Source organism: Chlorocebus sabaeus, chromosome 3 (assembly GCF_047675955.1).
Source record: "Chlorocebus sabaeus isolate Y175 chromosome 3, mChlSab1.0.hap1, whole genome shotgun sequence".
Classification (NCBI taxonomy): Eukaryota; Metazoa; Chordata; class Mammalia; order Primates; family Cercopithecidae; genus Chlorocebus; species Chlorocebus sabaeus.
Genome location: NC_132906.1, coordinates 84972619 through 84994755, shown reverse-complemented (window position 1 = coordinate 84994755; position 22137 = coordinate 84972619). Strand labels below are relative to the sequence as shown.

The 22137-nt window shown below is 38.7% G+C and overlaps 1 pseudogene; it reads left to right on the top strand.

Moving 5' to 3' along the window:
• The first annotated feature begins 12694 nt into the window (after positions 1-12694).
• LOC103214749 (peptidyl-prolyl cis-trans isomerase A pseudogene) lies at positions 12695-13322 on the top strand (annotated as a pseudogene).
• Positions 13323-22137: the final 8815 nt, after the last annotated feature.

Below are 22137 nucleotides of genomic sequence, written 5' to 3'. Positions count from 1 at the left end.
ACCCTTAATAAAAAACTTGCTGGTTTGAGCCTTGGATGAGCATCACGGTGCTACCGATACGCGATGTCACCCCCAGCAGCCCAGCTGTAAAATTCCTCTCTTTGTACTCTTTCTCTTTATTTCTCAGCTGGCTGACACTTATGGAAAATAGAAAGAACCTAAGTTAAAATATTGGGGCAGGTTCCCCCAATATTGTAGCCTGTTCTATTAGGCACCACTTTGAATTGTTTCCTGTCTTCCTTGCCTCACTTTCTTTTTCCCCTCATTATTTCTTCCCTCCAATTATATTCTCTGGCAAAGCATAAGCACACAAGCTTGACTTGAGGCTCTGTTTTCTTTGGGCAACCAACTTATTTTCTTCGAATAATATAGGTTAATTTGTGCTGACACATATGTTCTCTGTCTTTGCATATTAATTATCTATTGTTGTATAACAAATCAGTCAACACTTAGTGGCTTAAATCAAGAAACACTTATTATCTCATGGTTTGCATGGGTAAGACATGCAGAAGCTGCTTAGCTGGGAAGTTATGGCTCAAGGTGTCTCCAGAGGTTGCAGTCAAGATAACAGGCAGAACTGCAGCCTTCTCTGAAAGCTCAACTGGGGCTGGGCCATCTGCTTCCAAGATGGCACACCCACAGCTATTTCCAGAAGCCTTGGTTTCTTACTAACTCTTAGCAGAAGGCCTCAGTTCTTCACCAAATGTATCTCTCCATAAGGCTGCTTACATGTCCTCCAGAATGAGTGTTCCATGAGAGGGCAGCAAGGAAGATGCAATGCCTTTTATGACCTTCACACACCATCATTTTTGCCTCATCCTATTCATTAGAAACAAGTCAGTAAATGTGGCTCACATTCAAAGGGAATAGAAGTACTCTCTACCTTTTAAAGAAATGAGTGTGGACAGAATTTTAAATCACCACATCTGGTTTTTCTAGTTGCTAGGAATATATATTTACAAGGCAGATTGCTAGGGTTATAGTCTACAGGCTTGAAATAGAGAGTTGCTAAAGATTCTACAAAAAAAACACACAAAAAACAAAAACTGAACTCATGGCAACCACTAACACTTTGCAGAGTTCTTTCTAACTAGCTGTCTTGCTGTATGGCACTATCATAAATGATTTGCACTTCTTTTAGGATGTAATATGTGATGTCAGCATCCTAAAATCATTTTGGTTCAGCCTTTCTTGCTTCTTTATTCAGTCCTTTCCAAACCTATATCTGCATTTTATGATAAACATCCCAACAATTGATTGATACTGACCACATCTACTATTGGTAATGAATATTAACAAAAATAAATCTTCTAATTTGCCAGTAAAAACAAGGTTATTAGAAGAATCAAGTAAGTTAGAAAATGAAAAATGATCTGGCACAGTGGGTAGTCAATAAATGTCCTCCTCTAAATCAAAACAAAACAAATCTAAAAAACTATTTACCACCTAATAGCTCTTACCTTACTGCTTCTTGAGTCACTACAACTATACTCTTGTAGATCACATAACCTAAATTTGTTCTGCCCCTACATGGTGATGAGTAACTTGCCTCTTTCACCTGATATTTTGTTGGTATAAAACATACAAAAACAATGACATGTCAGGTTGGGTATTTCTGCTTAACTATCTTCTTCCCATACTTTTGATATAACTTATCTACCACTTTGGCCTTGGTGAAATTGAATCTCACTCACACTACAGGTTCAATGAGATTATTATTGCCCTGCATATTCAATAAGATAGTTGTTTATGTCATTAGTTTCCTACTTCAAGATACATTCACTCAGCTATTGAAACAATTAAACTTTTAACTGAAAACAAATGCTAATTGCTGGCCATAGACACAACTTTCTAGGTATTATTATTATTTAAAAGCAATATTTTGCACACACATAAAGGTAAGCCTTATAGCCACTCATCGAAGATTTTTAGGTCTCTTGTTAAGTTTCTATGTACAGCCAATTGTTAATTATTTGTGCTAATAAGTAACAACATAATTGAAATTAATGAGCCAATAACTGTCTCCTATCTTCCAAAAAACTTCCCTTTTCTTTTTACTACAACATCTACCACACTTAAATAATGTGTTTTATTTCATTCTATTTCTTCTATCTATGCTTATAAAGTGCTAATAAGCAGAGAAGAGTCAAAATAGGTCAACCTGAAGAAGAAAAGCAAAGATCTTAGTATACCTAAAAATGAATATTCATTCCTCAAACAAATGAGAATGAAATGCATTTTCTAGGTATAAATAGTGAGTGGGAAAATCTTTGTATCATGGTAATTATAAGTGATATGCCCTTACACCAAGAAATTATGTTTATAACTAGGCCAATAAATAGTTTTCAACTCATGTACCAATTTCATATGGTGCACATACTGGAAAGGATCCCAAAACCAAGGACACAAGTGACAGGATGATAGCACATCTAGACCCATGAGAGGAGGCTTATTCATAATAAATTGCTTGAACATTTTCATATCCATCATGTCCATTTAATCCACATAAACCTCACCTTTGAGTCATCAATACCTTCTATTTCTGGGATGCAGATTACAATTTACCATTAATTTCCTTCACCCCACCCCTATTAACCCAGCTGTCCCTGTGAATTCCTAGTAACTGTGCTCACTCTGGAAGGACAGCAGCAATGAGGGCAACAGTGTGGCAAGTTTAACTGAGAGAAGGAAGCAGAGAGGAAAAGATAGCAAGGCTCCAAGGGAAGAGTCAGAGATCGTCATGGTTTTGGAAGGTGTTTATAATGCTCTGCTCAGGAGAAAAAGAGAAATGCAAGTTTGGTGTCTCCAGAAACTTCTCCTGGTGATTCTCCATCATAAGAATTCACCCAGCTTGCCCTGTAGATCCACTTCCAGGCTAGGGAAGAGGACAGTGGGCTTCTATAGAGGTAATAGGGCTGGGCTGGACGTGGCAACTTCTGGAAGACATCTCTTCATGCAAAAGTAGCTATTCTATAAAAGGGCAATTGCTAAACTAACATACCTTCAGCAAATATGGTTACCCATTGCCTAGTTGATGAAACACTATAGTACATTCCAATTTACTTTACGTTTCCTCCAAGAAGTAGGGAACTTCACCTTGACACTCTTGGCCCCCTGAAAGTCGGCTCAAAGTATCTATCTGGCTTATCAGGGAGAGAATCCAACATTTTCTCCCAGAGAACCAAGAAAACAACTTAACAAACTTGACAATTATTTCTCTCAGTGCAACAAGGACTGCTTTACTTTCCTGGAGAGGCAGTGGATCCCCATGCTCAGCACATAGCTCCCCAGGCGTGTTTTGTCACCAGGCTAACACTATTTAGCATCCATTTCTTTAATGAGGACTTTGCCCTCACAGGGTTGACTGTTGACTTAGAGAGATGCAAAAGGCCTCCACACTTGATGTGCCCAAGATCTGGAATGTCCTTCCAGACAAACGCCCAGTAGCTTGGAGCCCATTTATTGTAAAGACAAATGCATTTGTTCCCATCACAGAACTGCAGGCAAAGTCTAGCAGAGTGGGAACGGGAAAATGAAAAATATATCTTTATAGTCTATGTCTGTGTATGATTTCAATCAAAGTAACAAGGCCAACAAAGTAACAAGGCCAAATAAATTTACACCAAAGACTTCCTACTCCAACGTTAGCATTGTTGTGGATACAGTTTGTAAAATATAAAAAATAAAAGCCGGATGCGGTGGTTCAAACCTGTAATCCCAATGCTTTGGAAGGCTAAGCTGAGAGGATTGCTTCAGGACAGAAGTTTGAGATCAGCCTGGGCATCATAGCTAGACCCTGCCTGGAAAATAAATATAATTTTTTAATTTTTAAAAAGTCTGTTTTGAAGACCAAATCTTAATGTTGTAAGTACCTAATCTAAGTACCATTTATTTCAGTTACTCTAGTGAGTCCTAGATGATATCCATATGCAATTTTTACCTAAATTTCCATGACTTTACTGTTGAAACACTGGACTTACTATTTTTTAACTTTCCTAGGCTACTGACCTTCCATTTTTCTTTTCCTATTTTTCTCTATAAGCTAAATTCTAACTTCACCACTTCCAGGCTATGTGATCTGGAACAAGTCACTTCACCCTCCTTGTGAAGTTTACCTCCTGAAGTTCTTCATCTATGAAGTTCAGATAAAATAGACCCCACCTTATAAAGCTGGTGGAAGAACTGAATATGAATGCATTGAAACCTCACAGAACTGAGGCATGCCATTCTCTGATTCAATATCACCATCAGAGAGAGGGAAAAAAATGCAAGTTACAATATCTGCAACTTCACTATTATACAATGAATATTAAATAAATATTACCTATTATTATTGGGCCCACTACACAATGGGACCATGTTCCAGGTATCCCAATCCTAGGCATTTTTATCTTATTCAATCCTTTTTCATCAACATTGTTCTCATCACAAGCTGACTCTTGACTTTAGACTCTCTGTTTTAAGTAGGCAGGCTTTGTATTTAGCTTCTGGCTCCAATCTTTCCTGGCTGTCTTGAGTAAAGATGCAATACCTGTCCTCCAGTACCTCCCTCCCAACACCCTTCCCAAGATAACTGAACATTGATAAACAAGCACCTGTGCAGTAAGAGGGAGCTGCTCAAGTGCATGAACTGGAAAACAGCATCTTGAGCAAGCTCTGGGTAAATCAGTATAAGTGCACTTTTGGAACTTGTTTCAGCTCACTCTTTCTTCCATCAGTTTGTGGTTTATAGAGTGATAAATAACATTTTTAAATGTTGCTTTCGTGACACTCAAGTGGAAAGAAAATTTGCCATAAACTAGATAGCAACCTTTGCACATGCTATCCCCCGTTCCCTTTTCCTGGGCAAGCCTAGAAAGCCCAGGACTTAGGAAGGGAAGTGAGACACATCTAAGTCCAGAAGTAGTGGGGAGCTGATTGATTTGGTTTAACCAAGCCTCTTTGAAACACAGAAGCAGGCAACTGATGATCTCGGCTCTCCTCAGATCCACCGTTACTGCCACCAACTTTCTTTAGAGTCTTATCACCTCTCACATGGATTTTAAATTGCTTCCAAGTCTTTCTTGTTCTTACTGGCAAATTCCTTCTGATCCACAGCACTTTTCAAATGGATGCCAAATTAATCGGATTATTGCATTCTGATCTTCAATGGTTTCTTGCAGCCAGCTGCATTAGGTAGAAAAGACGGATTCTGGCATTCAAAGCCCTTCAGAAGTTTAGCCCCAACCTCACTTTCTAGCCTGATCTCCTTTCATTGCCTACAAACACCACGCTCTCCAGCAGGGCCAGATCTTTTTCAGCGATCCTTTTAATGATTTGCAACTTTATTTCCCCCAGAAACTTATTCTCCCATTTCTCCACCAGTCAATTTCCATTTCAAATTTTACTTCCTTCCTGACCACAATCACCCTATCCTCCTGCTCTCACAACAAGATGTAATCTCGTCTGCATCAGACATGTCTTGGTGCTGTGGGTATAGCCCTCCTTAGGCTCTTACTACATTCTGCTCTGTATGGTAATCACTTGTATATTGAATTTTTTCCTTGGCACCATCAAACCACAATCAGACTGAGCATAAAGACTGTATCATTACATTTCCTCTGATGCCTAAAACAGAGCTTGGCCTGCTGAAAGCACTGAGTAAATATTTTTCAAATTGAATTGAATACTATATCATGGAGAAATATCCTTTATTCACCTTATATTTATTTAAATTTGTTTTATTTTGCAAATATTAGTAACTATGTCAACCTAACATTTCTTTTTCCCCTCTGTTCCTGTTACTGGTGGTGAACAATGTTTTCCATAGCTGTATCTATATACTGAAAGCCAGAGAGAGAGAGAGAAGAGAGAACCAGGCATTATATTTAATGTTTCCAGATGAAAGGCCACCAGTACTTCACGTTCTCAGGTGACCGCATAATGCACCAGGCCATGGGGTCACTGAAATAAAATAAAGTTTAAAAGGCAAGATTCTATTATTATTCTTTGGGACCATACTTGTCAATTGTCCTTTGGTTTATCTTTAAAAGAGTCTTTCATCCCATGAAATTCAGTGTTCTCTCCCTTTTCTCATTATAAACAATTCACTTCACATATGCAGAAAAATGAAATTAGGTTGAATAATAAAAAGTTACGAATGCTGATAGAAAATAAATATCTTTTTATCTTCCTTTCATTTTGCTGCTTGGTCTCTGTGGTTTTGCCTTTCTGGATCCGTGCCTTGCCTTTTAAATGCCTTCAAGTCTAAAAGTTGAAAGGTGGAAAAGATGAGAAGATTTACTGTTAATGAGCACAATTGGGTCCTATGTCTTTATAGTCAATATGTTAAGTAGTTTAAGGAAAAGAATGTTAATTTAAGAGATAGGTCAAATGTTTTGTCTTGTTTTTCAACAGGAGCACCTGGAAGAATATGTTGTTTTTATTTATTAGATATTTATAAGGCTCTCATAGCCCAGCGAATTATGATGAACACTAGGTATTTAATACAATATGATAAACATAAAAACTCCCAATACAGTTTTTTTGTTTGTTTCCAGACTTTTTTTAAAAGTACTGAATCACGGAACTAGTAAAAAGAAAGACAGAGAAATAGAAAGAAGGAAGAGAGGAAGGAAAGAAGGAAAGAAAAAAGAAAAAGGAACACTGATATTGGGAGAGTTAGCCCAGGCTGTCTTTCATAATAAGAACATTGAAAGAGCAAAGGGAAGGCTTTCAGCTAACTTACCGAAGCACCTGTCAAAATTCAGGGTTGGGTCTCTCTAAAGAAAACAATACGGTCAGTTTCTATTTACATGAAAGAGCTACAATAAATCTGTTTGAAATGTCTAAATGTATGCTTATTGTGAGTCACTGTTTTTGTGAACACACAGTCATGTACCTGTCTCTTATACAGGCGGTAGCATTTAAGTTAATTTTATAGGTTGAATGACCAAAAGGCTACGTGTCTTGGAAACCCTTTGCCCTTTACCTTATACAGGACATCTATGCTGGAGGATCAAGGAAGATCAAGGTAGGGTCAGGGTAGGGTGCTCAGAAATACACAGTTTTAAAAAAAAAAAAGGAAAGAAAGAGTACTATTCCAGGGATTATTCCCACCCCAATTCTTCATTCAGATATTTCTACTCAAAACCCAATTTTCTCAAAAACAAAGTGCCTACATCTATTTCTCTTGCCATTTCCTTAAATTAAAATTCCTTCTATTCCCTATTTCTCTTATTGGGGTTGCAAGATTTAGCAAATAAAAATACAGGACATCAAACGAAGTTTGAATTTCAGAAAAATAATGAATACATTGTAGTAAAAGTATATTCCACGCAATATTTTGTATATACTTATACAAAAAAAAAAAAGATTGTCTGTCTGAAAGGTAAACAGTGAATCATTTTTAGTATAAGTATGTCCCAAATATTGCATGAAACATATTTACACTGAAAAAAATATTTGATGTTTATCCGAAATTCTTATTTAACTGGACATCCTGCATTTGGTCTGGCAATGCTCATGTAAATTCTTCCATCATTCAAAGCCCATATCAAATCTCATTTCTTTAGTGAATAGTTTCATAGCCATTTTATTTCAAAAGGATTCATGCATTTATTCATTCAATCAACAAATATGGGTTGAACATTTAGTGTCCTCCAGGAACTGTTAGGCATTAAGGCTAAAACAAAGATCCTGTTGTTAGAAGGCAGAGGGTACCCTTGAAACCAGCAAGAATGACACAGGGTAACAAGAGCTATGAGAGAGGTGCACGGGGCACCATGGGAGACCCTCAGTGAGCCTCTGCCTCTTGTCTCCTGTCTAACTGCGTCACACATCGGCAGTTGGAGCTATACCTTTCACTTCTAAGCCTCTCCCTAGTGTACTACTTTGCTTATGGTAGGAACTTCATATTTATTTGTTTTCATATAATGAAGGGCTTTTTCCATTCACTTCCCCTTCACTGGAGTTATTAGAAAGCTAACCGCAGGATTGGGTTTGGTTTGTTTCCCCTTAATCAAAGTAAGAAACTGCCTTTTCCAATAAGCTAAATGTGACAAGCTTTGCTCCATGTTCTTTGAACAGTCATTTAATCCTCATGCTGTCATCATGAACTAGGTGCTATTTATAACCCATTTTACTAAAGAGGAAACAAAGACACAAAATGCTTCCGTTAATTTACCCCAGGTCAGATGAGTAGGAAAGGAGGGGCTGAGATTCAGACCCAGTGGTATGGCTCCAGAATGTTCTGTTGCCACTCTATAGTAAGTAATAGAGGTAACTTTAAAAATTAAAACTAGGCCGGGCGCGGTGGCTCAAGCCTGTAATCCCAGCACTTTGGGAGGCCGAGACGGGCGGATCACGAGGTCAGGAGATCGAGACCATCCTGGCTAACACGGTGAAACCCCGTCTCTACTAAAAAGTACAAAAAACTAGCCGCGCGAGGTGGCGGGCGCCTGTAGTCCCAGCTACTCCGGAGGCTGAGGCAGGAGAATGGCGTGAACCCGGGAGGCGGAGCTTGCAGTGAGCTGAGATCCGGCCACTGCACTCCAGCCTGGGCGACAGAGCCAGACTCCGTCTCAAAAAAAAAAAAAAAAAAAAAAAATTAAAACTAATAAGCTTCTGGAATTTTCTGTAGACACTTAATAGCTTCCTTTTTAATTTTATATTTTAAAAGAGCTATCCTTATTATATTTCTGATGATCCGCAAATGAACCAGATAGACTCCTCTCTACTTCAAAAGGAAGAAACGTTAAGGAGAAGGAAACCAAAACTGTGCCATCTAACGTAACGAAAGCATTTGTTTGTTCATTGCATTCTCCTTCATTGCAGCCAGTGCAAATCATTCTGGTCTGTACTGCAGTCTACTGTCTGATTCCAAGGGTCAGCTCCATACCCACCCATACAGCATAGTACAGACAACAGCAATTCTGATGGCACTGGGAAAGTAGAGTCATGAAACCTTTTACAAGTGACTGTTTAACTTAAAGGTGGCCACTACGGAGTTAAAACAAATCAAAACATTCATAAACCCTCACTAAGAAATGTTAAGGAAATGTAACACAGGAAAGAGAGAAGTCCTAGGTATTGAGGGTTGTTACTTTATTGCCTGAACTATGAAAATTCAAATTTAAGTATCCTGAATGGTATGAAGTCTTAGGGACTTCCAAAATGTGTTCTGCGTGAAGCTATTGATGAATGTTAAAAATATCCATTTTCCATGTGTATAGAATGAGGATACTTAAAACATAAACAGATTAATTTGGATGCACTACAAGTCCCCTTTCTCTCAACCTAGTACTGCCTGTTCCCACTTCTTGATAGATGGGATTTCTCACAAATAAGTCATGATTTAAATGTTAGCTACCTGGAATACCAATAGGAACCAGTTAAAAAGCATTTTTACTATGGAAAAAGATGAAGAATTGACAGCACTCATAAAGAGACTTTCATCTTCAGGAAATAATTGTCCTGCTTTGAATAGTGCAGGTCGTTGTGGTTTGGCCTCAGTGTTTATGTCCCACTTCGATTAATGCATTGTATTAGGAGAAGGCTAGCTTTGTGGAATCTTTGCTAATAAATTATGTGTTAAGATAAGTAAAATAAATAAAATTGTTTGGACAGACCTATTTGTCCCTAGATGGCATACTGATACCAAAGCTAAGACTCTATTGATATTTTTTAAAGGTCTGTTAACTGTAAAATATAGTTTATGGCCTCCTTCACTTTCAAAGTCAGAAAATAATGCAGAAATGGGAAGTTATTGTAGAAAATTCTGTTTAATATCTTATATAAATCAAAAGTTTCAGAATCTCAAAACCATACAAAGCCCTCTTATTTTGCATAAATTGTCCCATATAGAAACTAATATGAATTTCATATATAATTGATAGGAGAGTGACATTTAGAATGATATAAAATGTCAACAGGGACATCTTGAATAAACACATCACAAAAGCCTGTGTTTATAACAATAAAAGACAAAAAGATTTGGAGGGAATAAAGGAATCTCAGAGGGCGAAAGAACTTTAAAGTTTAACTACTTCACCCGCCCCACTCTCATACACTTTATATTATCACCTCCAGAAACCTGAGCCTGGGTGCTTGTACAGTATCTCCTAGGAGTTCACAGACTCTGTGTCCACCCAAACATTATCCCTGGGACTTATTGGTAAAGAACAAGAAAATGAGGCCAAGATCAGGAAGGACTTTGAAAGCAACTGTTTTCCCCCTCTCCCACAACAAGCAATGCTTTTGTCTCCCTCTGAACCTCTCAGCAGTTTGCCTCCTAACCCTTGGAGAATGTGGGCGCTTGAGGAAGCACCATTGGGTGAGCCAAGAACCATGGACAGGAAAATTCATGTGCAATGAAAGCAAGGCCAGGAAAAGTGTGAAGGTCTGTGGGACAGTGCAAAGCTCTGATGGAGGTGGCAAGTGTCCTGGTATTGGTCTGAAGCTGAGAAAAAGCCATATGATCCAAGACTATCCTTTCATGTTTAAATTGTGGTTGAAAAAATAAGTAACATAAAAGTTGCAATCTTAACCATTTTTAAGTGCATAGTATTAACCATATTCACATTGTTGTGCAACCGATCTCTAGAACTTTCCATCCTGCAAAACCAAAACTCTGTGCCCACTGAACAACAACTCCCCATTTTCCCCTCCCATAGCCCCTGGTAACCACTTTTCTACTTTCTGTTTCTAAGAGTCTGACTACTCTAGATATCTCCTGTAAGTGGAATTAGGGAGTATTTGTCTTTTTGTGACTGGCTTTTTTCATTTAGCAGAATATTTTCAAGGTTCATCCATGCCGTAGCACATGACGGGACTTCCTTCTGTTTCAAGGCTCCATAATATTCCATATATACAACACATCTTGTCAGCCATCCACCTGTCCATGTTTATTTAAGTTGTTCCCACCTCTTGGCTATTGTGAACAATTGTGCAATGAAACATAAATGTGCAAATAACTCTTTGAGATACTGTTTTCAGTCCTTTTGGATATATACCCACAAGTGGGAATGCTGGATCATATGGTAATTCCATTTTTTATTTGTTGAGGACCTCAAGACTTGTTATTTAACCATATTGCTACTTATTCTTTTCAATTGCCTGTTCTTCCAATTCTCGCTTCCCAGTAGAGGCTATTAAATCAATCCAGGGACACCTGGGGACAACCTGCCACTGGCTTCTCCTACACAGATTCACACTATTACTGGGACCAAACCAAGCCTTTCTGTACCACCTTGCACACATTGCTTCAAAGATGAAACATTGTCCAATCATTCTTTACTTACTACATTTTGACAGGAAATACATGTTGATTCCTTTTAGTAATTATTTCCCATTTTAGTTTCAAGATATTATTCAAGAAAGGCTCCCAACTACACAAATGCAATTTTTATTTCGAAGGAATGATCTTCTTCCTTTCCTTATTTGAGAAAAAATTTAGATGTTTTTAGGGGTAAAAAAGTATTATTTTGAGAGACTTGATATGAAACATGTAAATATGTTTGTGTATATTAACTTATGAACATAATTTATAAACTAGATAATGCCCATCAAATAGCTAAGATGGTTATCTTCTGCAAATTAAATTAGTAAAATAAACATGTCAAGGAAAAGATAATTTATTGCAAAAGTCTTCAGAAAGACAATGTTTTTAGGTAAAATCCTCAAAAAGCAGGGCCTGTGATATGTTGACTGTGTCCCCACCCAAATCTCATGTTGAATTGTAGCTTCCACAGTTGCTATGTGTTGTGAGAGGGACCTGGTGGGAGGTAACTGAATCATGGGGATAGGTCTTTCCCATGTTGTTCTCATGATAGTGAATAAGTCTCACAAGATCTGATGGTTTTAAAAAGAGAAGTTCCCCTGCACAAGCTCTTTCTTGCCTGCCACCATGTAAGACATCCCTTGCTCTTCCACCATGATTGTGAGGCCTCCCCAGTCGTGTGGAACTGTGAGTCAATTAAACCTCTTTCCTTTATAAATTACTCAATCTCAGGTTTGTCTTTATTAGCAGCAAGAAAACAGACTAGCCCAGAAAAAACTTAACTACTTATCCAGAAAATGTTCAATGGGATTGTTATTCTGAAAAAAATAATGCATAAATATCAAGGCAATGTTCAGCAGAGGTCAAATAAAGGCAAGTACAAATCAAAGAAATTCTTGTCTCTTTATCAAGTATTCAGAAGAAAGCAAGACTGAATTGGGGACAGAAATGCTGTTCTCTAAAACTCACTAGAGTTGGGAAATCTGGAAGGCAGGGAGAGCTCTTTGGATTTTACATAGCCTGGAAAAAAAAACAGATGTTACGATTATCTTTCTCCCTTCATTCTTTTTAGCAAGCAAAATTCTGAGTACCCCTAAGGTACCTTGAGACTGCAAAGGAGGTGTGTGAATAGAGACCATCAGAAATAAATTTTCCCCATTGCAATTAATAATTATTTGGCATTTTGGTTCAAATATCACTGTCTTGTGAGTTGATTTAAGGAACCAGTCATTGGAAGTTGATAAACTCCAACCACTCTGCACCAGCAAACCAGAAGCTAAGACAGAAGGAGGCTCTATCCTGGTTCCTGCTTAGCTATGCAATCCATCTACAACCTCCTGAGTGATAGAAACCTAAAACGTGATCAACTTCTTGGAATAAAAAGAAATTCTTGGCTTTGCAGACGCTGCCGCCGAGGAAAGTCCTGTACTACTAGCCATGGTCAGCCCTACCGTGTTCTTCAACATTGCCGTTGACGGCGAGCCCTTGGGCCACGTCTCCTTCTAGCTGTTTGTGGACAAGTTTCCAAAGACAGCAGAAAATTTTCGTGCTCTGAGCACTGGAGAGAAAGGATTTGGTTATAAGGGTTCCTGCTTTCACAGAATTATTCCAGGGTTTATGTGTCAGGGTGGTAACTTCACATGCCATAATGGCACTGGTGGCAAGTCCATCTATGGGGAGAAATTTGAAGATGAGAACTTCATCCTAAAGCATACAGGTCCTGGCATCTTGTTCATGGCAAAAGCTGGACCCAACACAAATGGTTCCCAGTTTTTCATCTGCACTGCCAAGACTGAGTGGTTGGATGGCAAGCATGTGGTCTTTGGCAAAGTGAAAGAAGGCATGAATATTGTGGAGGCCATGGAGTGCTTTGGGTCCAGGAATGGCAAGACCAGCAAGAAGATCACCATTGCTGACTCTGGACAACTCGAATAAGTTTGACTTGTGTTTTATCTTAACCACCAGACCATTCCTTCTGTAGCTCAGGAGAGCACCCCTCCACCTCATTTGCTCACAGTATCCTAGAATCTTTGTGCTCTCGCTGCAGTTCCCTTTGGGTTCCATGTTTTCCTTGTTCTCTCCCACGCCTAGCTGGATTGCAGAGTTAAGTTTATGATTATGAAATAAAAACTAAGTAACAATTGGAAAAAAAAAAAGAAATTCTTACAGCAATAATAATAATAATAAAATTCAAAGAATTATTATACCACATACGCAGCAAAAATTCAAAATATTCTCTTCAGTAATTATCCAATGTTAAGAAAGTCCTCGATGAAACAGATGGAATAAATTGTAGTTAAATGTTTAAACATTTATTGGGCTGCAGCAACCTTGCAGACAGTCCAAAATTCCAGAGCAGTATTTCTCAAGATGTAGTGGAGATTTTTGGAGTTCCGACCACATTTGAGAAGCTCTGCTCTTCCTTTTCAGCACTCAGTAACAGAGAAGGGCGTTCTGATTAATAACTTCCAAATCAATAAGATTTTCTGTTTATGAAAATGAGATATGCCACAGGAAAATCAAGCCCATATGTGAGTAAATTGTGGGGCCTTATGATGCTTGATGGGAATTGACACCCATTTATTTTTCAAAATATACATTTTACCAGAACTCAGATTTTTGTTTGTTTGTTTTTTGAGACAGAATATCACTCTGTCACTCAGGCTGGAGTGCAGTGGCACGATCTCAGCTCACTGCAACCTCTGCCTCCTGGCCTCAAGAAACTCTCCTGCTTCAGCTTCCTGAGTAGCTGGGACTACAGACGTGTGCCACCACACCTGGCTAATTTTTGTATTTTTAGTAGAGACAAGGCTCAGATGTTTTTAAACAAGGCTTTCCCACATAGTGTTATCAGCTTCACTCATTCCATAATTAAGTTCAATCAGTATGTCCCAAATACCAAAGGAATTGTCAATAGTGACAATATTTAGTACAATCGATGTATAAAAATTAAAAAGTTTGTTCTTTATTGCATTTAGTTACATATCATATTCCTCTTTACACCTCTAATGTCTCTTCTTAGAACCCTGGGAATTAAGTTTTCTTGTGGTAGTTTGTACATATCAACATATTTTAAAGGCAAGTTTACTGGAAGACCACATAGTGTCAAGATTAAACTATCAGCTCATAATAAGAGTGAGAAGTTTCCATCCCTGGCCCCTCTTTCCTGTCAATTGGCTGGTTGAAATCAGGCTTCATGAAAGAGATTATCTTTGAAGATGAGAAAAGGGTAGTTTGAGAAGAAGAAATAGAATATTCCTCAAGATATGCAATAGCAACCCCCACTTCTATCAAGTAAGGGAAATAGACTAAAATAAATTCTAAGTACAGTCATACCTACAATATTTAGTGACTATTTGAGCATAAAACAAAATACAATGGTAAGGATCAAAGACAGACAGCAGCCAGCAATAAACTACATGGTAAGGTTTGAGATGGTGCTTACTAGTATGACTTAATACCACATTTTTCTCAAAATAAAGCTTCCACATTAATTGCAAATTCTGGTTGACTAACTCATTGACAGAAATAAATTCACATATGAATGTCAATCAATAAAAGGACAAAAGGAAAGTAACACTGAAAACAAACATTTGATAATTCTTCAAAATGAAAGTACCCAAGTTAAAGCAGAGTAAGCATTTTTGACCAATATTTTCATGAGACGAAAATAGGTGTAAAAACCTTAAAAATAATCTGCTGGAAGATAACAGATAGCTAATAAGATAGGAAATAGAGATCCAAGGAGGTTAAACAAATGGCGGAGGCCATTTTTCCCAAAGGATTGTTCTTGGAACACTAGAAGAGATAATAGAGAGAATTAGCTGCACAGCAGACAATGTTTTAAGAATAGAGGACAGTGATTGGAGTCTGGTACATAATTTTTTAAAAATCCTCAAGGAGACAGGCCAACATAAATGAAACCCAGTACGAAAAAAAAAAAAAAAAAAAAAAAGGCAATGGAATCAGATCCATGGTGGTTCCAGATACTAGAGAGTCTATATTTTTAAGGAAGTCTGCTTACTGTGTTCAAGAATATCACAAACAAAATTCTCATCATAGAACTAGATAACTTAAAAAACTGAAAATAAAAGGCACAATAATTGAAATTAGAAACATATAGATCAGCTTAGCAGCAAAACAAACACAGTTGAATGAAGAGAGAATTGGTGAACTGGTATAGACCAGAAGAATAGGTTCAAAATAAAGGATGGAAAAAATATTATAGATGATATGTAAGAAAGAGTGAGCAACTCAGAAGGCACAGTGAGAAAGCCTAAAGTACGGGCAATTTGTGTCTGAGAAAAAAAAGAAGTAATGTTTGCTAAGATGGTGACTGACAGCTTGCCAAAATTGAGACAAGATGTTTAGTGATATATTTAAAATCATTATGAAGCTCAGGCAAGATAAATTAAAAAAGTATATATAAGTACATTGTATAAAATGCTGAAAACCAAAGACAAAGAGAAAATATTAAAATCAGCCAGAAGGGAGAAAAAGGATAAGTTACTTTCAAAGGAACAACAATAAGGCTTATAGATAATCACTCAATAGACACAATGGAATTCAGAATAATATGTAGTTATAACTTCAAAGTGCTGAAGGTAAATCACTCCTAAAATATAATTTCATACTTAGTTAAAATATCCTGCAAGAATGAAGACAGCAAATCATAACTGAAAAAACAATTGCTGTTAGAAGCCCCTCCCTAAAGAAAATGCTAAGTGTTGTCTTCAGGAAGAAAAAACCAGACAGTTGTTCAGAAATGAAAAAAAAAAAAAAAATGAGGAGCAACAAAATAAGAAGTATTTGGATAAATGTAATGAATATTAACTTGTAAATGAAAATAATGGGTCTTTTTCTTAATTTAACCTAGAGAGACATAAAATTCACAGCTTCAATGACATGTGTCCATAAGGGTTCTTGCATTATCTGAGAATGAGACAAAAATACAAAAACAATGGCTTGAAAACTAAAGGAGGCATGGTGTAATGTCTAATGCCACCACTAAAATAATAATAGCAACGCTGTTTAAAACTCCCAATCTAACACATAAGACAAATGCAATAATAGAAAATAATAAATTAAAAACAAGGCAAGAAAGAAAAAGGGAATATAAAATATGTATTCAAACAGAAAGTATTTGGTAAAACTAAAGATTTAAACCCAAATATAGAATACATCCTATGAAATGTAAGTGAAAGGAGTTTTCAGAATAAATAAACTCTGCATTGCTATTTAAAAAAACCACATCTTAAAGTTAAAGAAAAAGAAAGATTACGAATGAAAGGATACAAAAAGGTATGCCACACAAGCATGACAAGGAGACATCTGCTGTAGTCATTGATATGGTTTGGCCCTGTGTCCCCACCCAAATCTTACTTTGAATTATAATCATCACCATGTGTCAAGGGCGGTGCCAGGTAGGGATTAGTGAATCATGCAGGCAGTTTCCCCCATAATATTCTCGTAATAGTCAATAAGTCTCATGAGATCTGATGGTTTTATAAGTGGGAGTTCCTCTGTACATGCTCTCTTGTCTGCCGCCATGTAAGACGTCCCTTGCTCTTATGCCATGATTGTGAGACTCCCCAGCCATGTGGAACTGTGAGTCCATTAAACCTCTCTCCTTTATAAATTACCCAGTCTCAGATATATCTTTATTAGCAGCAGGAGAACAGACTAGTACAGTCATATTTTTCAAAACTGATAAAATTTACTTTAAGACAAAAAGCATCACCAGAGATAGATTGGCAGGCATTCCTGGTGTCACTCAACATGTCCAAATTCCCTCTTTTTCTGAGGACACCACCCTAATGGCCATATTATAACTTAACCACCACTTTAAAGACCTTATCTCCAAACATTATTACATTCTGAGGTACCAGGGATTAAGGCTTCCGATTCATGAATTTTGTGGGGACACAATCAATCTTTAATGCGTAATTATAGTAACTCATAAAAATTGCTGATCTGATTAGCTTGAAAATCACAGCAGATAAGTAACAGTCAGTTTTTACTATTTTATATTATATGACAAAAGGCCCCACGCTCCCTGTTGTTTATAGCACAACCTCGTGTTTCTGTGGCTTCCATGGCTCTGCTCCACGTGTCTTCTCATTGTAGGAATAGATGAGGGAAGAGCTTTTAGCAGGGATTTGCCATTCCCATGCAAAGGGGAAAGAGTGGGGAAAATGTGGTGCAAACACACAGTGATTTTAGGAGTTTCTCCTTGGAGGTAGCATACCTATCACTATCACTATTGCTTACTTGGCCAAAGCAATCCCATGGCTCAACACTAATGCTTAACAATTGGCTATTCTGGGCAGGTGTGGTGGCCCATGCCTGTAATCCCAGAACATTAGCAAGCCGAGATGGAAGGATTGCTCGAGCCCAGGAGTTTGAGACTACTCTGGGCAACATAGTGAGACTCCCTCCAGCCTACCCCCGACCCCATCCCACCCACCCCCATCTTTACAAAAAATTTAAAAGTTAGCCAGGCATGGTAATGCATGCCTGTGGTCCCAACTAGTAGAGAGGGTGAGGTGGGAGAACAGTTTGAGCCTGGGCAATGGAGGCTACAGTGAACTGTGATCACACCACTGCACTCCGATCTGGGTGACAGAGGACGACTCTGTCCCCTCACCCTGCACAAAAAGATTAAAAAAAAAAAAAATTGGCTATTCCTTCAACAGGGAAGCGCTGCAAGCCAATTTCAACAGCTGTGACTATAGAATCCCATTACAGAGAAGTAGGAAGCAATTAACTGAGAGCAGTAATACAATCAGCCACCGCAAGGTCAAGGATTTACAGGATTTGCTATTCATTCGCGTTATAAAAGCAAAGACAAAAATGTGAGTAACAAAATGTTTGTCATACTTGCAAGGGACAACAGGAGCTGTTAGCAAAATACATCGATTAATTTTCTACTTTAAGATTACGTGTTTCTAGTGAACCAGAAAGCATGCAAAAGTTGCTGTCTACGAAGAGGATTTGCTTGGAGGTTTATCTAGGACTGATTAACCAAAACGTATTTAATTATAGGTTCAGAGAACTTAATGTTTTCAGATACTTAGAAAATGATTGATTGATAACAACAACAAAATGAATGAGACATAGGATAATTAACAGAGCCAACCCTTGCTAAAATGATGAAGGTGAACTAGCCATCCACCTACACACCTCCTAGCCCTATCCCCCAACCTCTCCTCCCATCTCTACTCCCTGTCTTATTCTCTCCTGAATTCTGCTCAAGTTCAGTGTCATTTTCTGCCTTCTCTAGACCTGGGCACAGACTGCTCCCTGATCTCTTCTTATCAAATGTGTCAGGTTGACTTTTGGTTTTGTTTTTGTTTATATTGAAGTATTGGTACTCGTGACCCTTCCTAGTCTCTGATCTTCCATACTTCCAAGGTGACAACTATCCTAACTTCTAACACCATAGATTCACTTTCCTGTTTTTGTATGTGTTCCTTAGTTTCTGGTTTCTTTCACTCCACATTAGATTTGTGGTAGTAGATGACTCATCCAGCTGATATATAGAAGTCCATCGTGTGAATATACCATAATATATTTACCTATTCTACCTTTCATGGACATTTGGATAGTTTCCAGTTTGGCGCTGTTATGAATGGAGTCACTGTGAACATTCTAGTTCATGTCTCTTGGGGAACCTCATTTATAGATTTCTTTAGATTGAAACCTAGGACTGAAATGACTGGGTTAGAGGGCCTATGGACATTTAGCTATAATCATTTTCCAAAGTGGTGGGACCATGCTACAGACGTTTAATAAGGATTTGCATTCATTCATAAAAACCTGAATAGTCTGCACAGTATTTTCAAAAGAAGCAGATCGAGAACTCAGTTCTGATTTCAAGCCTAGTACATTTTCCATCCAGTGGATTCCAGGTTCTTCTATCCTACTTTCTTCTCCTCAATACTGTGCTGTCTTTTTCCACTAAAGACTCAAGAATGAATAGCTAGTCATTCACGGGCATTCTCCCCAGGGTACTTTTTGTCTTAAAGAGGGTCAGTGGTAACTCCAAAGAGCTCTCATTGTGGGACTTTCAGGTTCTATAAAAGATCAATCTGTAGCAAGGAACTAGAGAGGAGAGAGAGGGAGATAACTTCAGTCACAGGAAAGTACTTAACACAGTCACTCAGATCCCAGAGGGTCATTGACCTGAATAGAGCCATTTCTGATGAAACGCAATAGAAGATAGGAAGCTCATCTTTTATCACGTGAACTTCAGGGCAAACATGCTGGAAAGCTATTAAACCCTGGCCTCCTCAAATTGATACACAGGAACCAAAGGGAAGTCTCAGATGTCAAATTAAACCACAATTCCCATGTCAGCACCCAGGCGGCCAGAAGCAGGAATCGCCTCCTGGTTTTTTGAGGGTGGCCTGCATGTGAGCCCATGATGTGACAAAATGTAGCAGAAAAGACTGAGAAGGATGACAATGAAAATGAAGCTCCAGCCTCCTGACTTACCCCTCTCAGGTGGGCATCTGTTCCCAGTTCCGTATTACAATTAAAGAGAATTATTTTTATACATTTAGATACTTTCAGTGTCTGGATTTGAATATAGCTGAAGTTAAGGGTACTAATTAATTGTGAATCATTCCAATACTTGAATATAAAACCTCTCGAGCCGAATGTGCAAATTTATGTAAAAACATTGTGAAGATTAGAAATGCACTGGCACTTTTTTTTAAGCAGAACTGTAGCACTCTGTCTAGTCGAACAGACTGCTCATTTGCAAGTTGTCTATATGCAAAGCATTCTGCCCCTGGGAGCCTAAAATCTCCTTAGCAAGTCATCTGAAATTTGAGAAGAGCTTTGTTGGGAACCTGCTTTCTGCTCTCTTCACTTTTCTTCCCTGTTTCCAGCACCGTGGGCAAAAAGCCTAAGGATGGATTACACCTGGCCAACCCAGCAACAGCCATGGCCCAAAACAGGAGGCCTGCCCTGGGAAACCCATCTGAGTTCAAAGGAGGGTGTCTAAATATGCTTGTCTTGAGCCCTGTGCATTGGGCCTTGCACTGCAGCCTTCCAACTTTAAAAGAAATTTCAGAATCCAAATCCTTCCCTTCTGCAGGGCTCAAATTTTCTTTTGCAGATCAGACCTGGTAAAGAGGCTATTTGCTGTTCAATCCTAGGCTAGCTTTCTGCCTTTCACCTAATGTTTGAGGTTAAGAGAGAGTAGAAAAGAGAGACTGTAAACTGATCAACACTGCATGGGCATCTGCCTCACCCAGCTTTGGGAGTCAGGGGAAGAGCCAGCCACAGGTGCTCGGGTGCAGGTGCCCAGGTGTGAGCGGCCAGGTGCAGATGCTCAGGTGTGGCAGCAGGGAGTGCACTTGGCCCATCTGCCCTGGGGAGGGCCAGCTCCCGACAGAAATAGGCCAGAGGTCAGTCTCAGGAAATGCTTGGAGCGGCCAGCAGGGTAGGGCCAAGTCATGATACACCTAGGAGTGGGAGGGGAGGCCTCTTTGGGAATTACCTGGTTTATCATTTAGCTGTTGGGGTGGGGAGGAGGTGGGAAAGACAGAAGGCTCTCCCAGGAATTGGCAGGCAGCCAGGACAGAAGTAATGGCAGCCCACTTGTGCTAGAAAGGCAGGCAGGACTTGATAGCTCAGAGATTCTCTCCTGGGCTGGGAACCACATCAACAAGTACAAATCGCCATTGCCCTGGAAGGAAATGGCTCAGGTTTTTCCCAGTAGCTCAATGCCTAGGCACCCCCACCAGTGGTTTGGACATTTCGCTCTATTAGCTCTTCTGCTCAGTGGCCCATTCTGCTAGCCACGGCTCACATTTACTCAAGTTATGAAAAAGGTTAATTTTCCCATACTGAGTTTCTCTGCAAAAGCTGCTTTCAGTCGTGACCAGTAAGTTCCGTTGTCACCAATATGGGTACAACTGTTGTCACCCTGATATCCTGAGGCCATGATACTAAAAGTGTGAGCACAGATCAGTGTCATTGCCATCAACTACAAGCTTGCTAGAAAAAAAACTTGCCCTAGACTTCCAGAATCAGAATCTGCATTTTAACAAGGCCCCCCAGGGAATCCTGTTCACACTGAGTTTTGAGAAGCTCTGTTCTAAGATATTACTCCAATCCCCAGCAAGCCAAACCGATCCTTTTCTTCGCATAATCAGAACGCTCGGTTCCAGCACTCCAGATACCAGCCATAGGAAAGCACGTTGTTCTCTCATTTCCCTTTAACCTTATTTAAAGCACTCAATTTCCTCAACCCTTAAGTCCTCATCTGTAAAATGGGAGAGATAATCCTGCTTAATTTAAGATGATTAAGTTGAATATTAAACTAGAATGTGTCCTACAAATTGTGCATCATGATTGGAATATTCAATTTTCTTATTACTCTGTGTCCTGACTCAATAACTGGGTTATACACTCCTGAAAACAGGGCAATCTCTTCTCTACCTCTTTCTTTATCTTCCCTATGTACTGAAATATACCATTCTGCCCATAATGAGGTCGACTATTTGACATTTACAAAAATGTCCCTTGGAATCCCCCTGCCAAAAAAAAAAAAAAAAAGATCGAATTTCAATTTATGACTCTAAGCACAAAGAGATCCTGTCACTTTGACCTAATTCTCTGAGGTTCATCCCTCTAAATAATTGTATTGTCTCCATCTATAAAGCACTCTGTTACTATGACAACGCACACATAATTGCATGTGTAAGTGGTTGAGGGTGGCTGTACAAGTCAGACTCCTTTCCACCAGAAAACATTCTCTCTTCCCAAATGTTACTCTCTCAGATTTGCACCAAGACGCTAGAAGTTTCTTAAACTTCCATATGCTTTATGGACACTATAGAGCAATTCCAGGAAACACTGATACAGTA